A 5,000-nucleotide genomic window follows, 5' to 3' on the forward strand; every position below is an offset into this window, starting at 1 on the left:
GGAAAAGTAGGAGTATTTGCCGATTCATAACATAATTAGGGTTGGGTAGATAGACTATCTATGTCCCAAGACAAAAAGTATTGAATAATGAAACATGAGTAGGAGTATAGCCTGTAGTGACATAGTCGCCCTCCCAATAAGTGGGATGACTTATCATGATAATGAACAAAGGCTCAACTTTATAACTATACTTATTACTACTATATAATAATAACTTATTATTTATGTTATTTATGCAGATGTTTACTTTTTTTATTACAAATATCAACAATATCTCTATTTTTCGCTCCAAAATGAAGACTCAGACTGGAGTTTTGTGGAAAAAGCCCCTTATCGGATTTGAACCGATGACTTACGCCTTACCATGGCGTTACTCTACCGCTGAGTTAAAAGGGCTCGTTTGATTCAATTCCTGAATGCACCACTAGCCACTATGAGTCTACTGCATGTACCTATGTATATAATATATATACATATAGATAAATAGCGGCTCATTCAGGAACAAGAATTTTTTTGACTTAACATTTTGACTTAAGAAGTCTAGGAAAAAATGCTTATTTATATTTGATAAATATTAATGCAATGAATTGTTTCAAGACTGACCCTAATAGATTTTCGCTTATTGACTCCCATCAGAACGAGATTCACTTGATTAACACAAATTCGACTTCGACATAGATCCAAGATATTTCATCGAATCATGTGATGAAGAGATTCGACACATACCCTGAACCACATTTTTATAAAAAAAAGTCGATTACTTGTTGACCCCTTTTCAGATTTACAAGTTCTACAGCATCCTTTTTGAATAAAAAAAACGAAATTCGATGGAATCATGAAAGCCAGAAGGATTCTTCGGATCTAGTCATACCATTACATTATATTGACAATTCCAAAAAACTGTTCATACTATGAGCATAGTAGGCGATCGGGCGGGTATGCCCCCATCGTCTAGTGGTTCAGGACATCTCTCTTTCAAGGAGGCAGCGGGGATTCGACTTCCCCTGGGGGTAGGGTATTACGAAAGGAGGTTGATCGTGGATTATCCATAAGTCTAAAATGGATTCTTCCTGGGTCGATGCCCGAGTGGTTAATGGGGACGGACTGTAAATTCGTTGGCAATATGTCTACGCTGGTTCAAATCCAGCTCGGCCCAATAATTTCATTCGCCGATCCATCATGAGATGATATAACAAATTTGGCCTCCAGAAACGCCCGATGCGGGGGAATAAAGAAAAGAATTTCTGTTATATCCTTATTTATTTTATTTGTTCCCACATATTCTAATCTTTCTAATAATCTAGTCTGTAAATAGAAGGAAGGGGTTAAAGTAAAGAAAAAAAAATATTTTTTCATTGACCATTGAAAGATTTATTATCAATCGATTTGATATGGCACTAGAATTACTAGTAATACGTGTCGTTCTCACTTCACTAAAGTCCGTATCCATGTGAATAGCAATATAGCGTTCCTGTCTCTGTTACAGCACGGCGATTCTAAATAGAAATATGGTTTGAATGAAATCATAAGAATCCTGTACACCTTATTTACCTGGGATTGTAGTTCAATTGGTCAGAGCACCGCCCTGTCAAGGCGGAAGCTGCGGGTTCGAGCCCCGTCAGTCCCGACCTAGGATCCGATGAATCCATCAATTCATCTCTCTATTTTCTGTGAAGAGGGTGACAAGGAGTAGGATCTAATTCCCGGCGTGGGTCTTTATTTTCTTTTTTTTTCGTGTCTCATCGAACAAATACAGGAATTTCAATTACTTCAACAAGTACCGATTCGTGGGGAGAGACATAGGTAGATTGGTACAATTGTTGGTAGGAACATATTCAATTCAGGATTACAAGAGATACCATACTGGTCTGACTTTTTCGATTGCTTTTGATCCATGGAATGGAATAGAATACACATCCGTTTCGCGGGAGCACATATACAAATTGGATTCCTTTATTGTACGATACAAAATTAACTTAACCTTAACATAGTTAGCCCGAAAGAAGATTTTTCGGCTTATATTAAAACTACTGCCTTTTCTTCTAGCTCCTATTTTGTGTAACCTCAATTCCTAATTGGAAACAGTCTATCTATCTTATTCAAGTTGCACACTGAATTTTGGATATGATATATGTCCCAGTCCCAATCCAAGGAACGCGGCTATTATAATATAAAATAGAATTAATTATAATAAAAGAGAGGTCAAACAAAGATCTACCCCTCTTAGTAATTAGTAAGGGAATGCATAATCTTTTTTTCTTCCTATTTTATTTGAGGGGGTCCTACCGAAGAAAGAGCAAACTCCAAAATAGTGAATTTATCGAAATATTAGATCTTTTATACCGGGATCCATCTTTATGACACCTCTTTGTCTTCCACGAAAATTAGATCATAAAAAAACTTAGTTAGTTTAGAACTGCACTTCTTCTTTTTTCCATTTTACTTCTACTGTTTGGGTTTGTGACTAATAGAAGTGGAAGACGGGTCAGATGATACCTCATCAGATGATTGTATACGGAAGGCTGTAGATTATAGAAAAGAAAGAATGAAAAATTCAGCGGGATTATTGATTGTATCAGAAATCCAATTTTTGATTTGTTATGGATAAAAGATCTTCCTATGTTATACTATTCAATTCTCGACAATGAATCGACTTGATAGCTCAGATATTGTTATTCATGATATTGATCCGATTCAATATCAAATATCATCGGGATGCAATTCATCTCATTGAATTTACAGGAGAAGATTTATCATCTCTATGGGATTAGATCCCGAGTTATTGTGAAGTAAAAAAAAAAAAACGATGAGATTATGGAAGTAAATATTCTCGCATTTATTGCTACTGCACTGTTTATTCTAGTTCCTACTGCTTTTTTACTTATTATCTACGTAAAAACAGTCAGTCAAAATGATTAATTTGAATGAAGCTTGACTTCTTAGTTCTTAGTCAATGATTGAAGAAATGAAAGTGATTTGCATTCCGCGCCTTAAATGAAATGAGCGGACTAGAATCAGCAGTATATGAGATCCGATAGTATGGTAGAAAGAAATATATGAACCTTTCTACCACACTATCTATTAGTGTATTGTCTAAAGTTGTACTGTATTCTATAAAGAGATATAGGCTTAATATAGATTAATCTACAATATATATCTTCATATATTTAAATGTAAATTACATATATGTAATTTACATTTAAATAGCACCCCAACCCTAGTTCTTCCCTCCATCTATTTGTATTACTTTCGATCAATCCGAAATAATCGAATCTTGCTCTTACTTTTACGGTTATAATTACTGGGTTTCTTATTATTTCCAATATAGATCCCGGGCTTTGTCGAAAGAATCAAATCAATTATTCTATCAAATAAAAGAAACAAAGTAAGACTTTTTTTAGCATTCCGAACAAATAATTGATTGAGCCGTTGACAGATGATCCAAAGACTTCTATGGAAAATTCTTCAGATTTGGAAAAAAAAGAGTAGTAGATCCCACGGATTTCGAACGCTTAAACCAGGGTCGATAAAGTATAAATAAGAGATTTCTAGGAGTATAAAACAAAGAGTAAGTGCGCAATATGCGAATCGTCCAAATAAGATCTTATTCTTCGTAGTACTTCGTTGGACAACGACTATATCTATGCTGCCTCCGGGAGAAAGTACGTATCTACGTAATAACAGAACGACTTCCTCTTTGAACATGAACAGTAAAGAGGGAAAGAAATTAAAAAGGGGATCGGTTGCTTCTCATTGTAATATCCATATAAAATTCTGGTAAGAACTAGTTAGTTCATCGAAATAGAATATTTAGGAAGAGTTCGGTTGTAAAAAATTTTATCTCATGTGTATCTTCTTTTACTTTACAAATACGAACATGGGAATCATTGAAATGTTTGTTTGATTGAAAGGTTATTATTCATATATTACTATTACATTACTGGATTCCAGTAGAATTTTGAAATGGAAATCTTTTTATTTTAAAACTATTTGCAGAACGATCTATGAAATAATTAATACAGTTTGATTACTCAACCCAATTAGTAGTATCTCTAGAGTCCACTTCTTCCCCATACTACAAGTGAAAGGGAAAATGTAAAGACTACCATTAAAGCAGACCAAGCAAGACTTACTATATCCATGTGAATTATGTCCCCTATCTCTATGAAGGAATTCTTACATTATTGATCACTAATAATAGTGGAATCAATGGCGCAGAGTCAAAAAGGCATTCTGACCAAACGCTATTGATGAAACAATCCAATAAATCCACACATAATAAGTTCCTATATGATTTCTGGTAGAATCGGGAAGCATTAAGCACAAGCAAGATAGGCAGTTACTCCCTTGGTATTATGTTATTAATGGAACATGTAGGAATAGTAAGACCTATGGTTTCTTTTCTTGCCCTTCATAAGCAAGAGCCATGGCAATCTACAATCAAGATAGATCACCCCCTATCGCATACCTCTATATTGGGGGTTATCGAAAAGAAGTTTTTTTTCAACTTTTGTTTATTCTATAAATAAAACAAAGGGTAATTCTCTATCCAATCCAATATGGATTGGCTGTCTGAGCATTTCGAGACTCTCGTGAGTCTGTATACTATAAAGGTATCTGCCCCCCGTTCCACAACTACGAATTTGATTCCCCATCCGATTATCCAATCTAACCCAAAACTCAGTCAGTAGACACTACACTAGTAGTGGAAGGGAATCAGTAAGTCTTGATAGCTAGACAGACCCTTCCTATACTATAATCCTCCCTCGGGTCCTAGGGGCAAGGATTTACAGTCCTAGTCTTTTTCCTCTATTTCTGCTGAGCAAAAATTCGGCGAGTTATGTCAGCAGAACGAATAAAGGATTTCGAGTTTTTTGTCGATGAGGCGGCACCCGGATTTGAACTGGGGAAAAAGGATTTGCAGTCCCCCGCCTTACCACTCGGCCATGCCGCCAATATAATATAAATAGATGGAAATATTTTCTTTTTTGATTGAATTT

At 35.3% G+C, this 5,000-nt stretch overlaps 4 non-coding genes across 4 annotated transcripts; 2 read left to right on the forward strand and 2 right to left on the reverse strand.

Annotated features, from left to right (window-relative positions):
- Positions 1–324: 324 nt before the first annotated feature.
- TRNAT-GGU (transfer RNA threonine (anticodon GGU)) lies at positions 325–396 on the reverse strand. Its single transcript has one exon. It is a non-coding gene; the product is annotated as a tRNA-Thr (tRNA).
- Positions 397–1,072: 676 nt separating this feature from the next.
- TRNAY-GUA (transfer RNA tyrosine (anticodon GUA)) lies at positions 1,073–1,156 on the forward strand. The gene has a single exon. It is a non-coding gene; the product is annotated as a tRNA-Tyr (tRNA).
- A 397-nt stretch (positions 1,157–1,553) lies between these two features.
- Positions 1,554–1,627, forward strand: TRNAD-GUC (transfer RNA aspartic acid (anticodon GUC)). The gene has a single exon. It is a non-coding gene; the product is annotated as a tRNA-Asp (tRNA).
- A 3,256-nt stretch (positions 1,628–4,883) lies between these two features.
- On the reverse strand, positions 4,884–4,954 carry TRNAC-GCA (transfer RNA cysteine (anticodon GCA)). Its single transcript has one exon. It is a non-coding gene; the product is annotated as a tRNA-Cys (tRNA).
- Between the last annotated feature and the right edge of the window lie 46 nt (positions 4,955–5,000).

This window comes from Eschscholzia californica, unplaced genomic scaffold (genome assembly GCF_041429995.1).
Source record: "Eschscholzia californica isolate CP2 unplaced genomic scaffold, dmEscCali1.0.p SCAF_145, whole genome shotgun sequence".
NCBI lineage: Eukaryota > Viridiplantae > Streptophyta > Magnoliopsida > Ranunculales > Papaveraceae > Eschscholzia > Eschscholzia californica.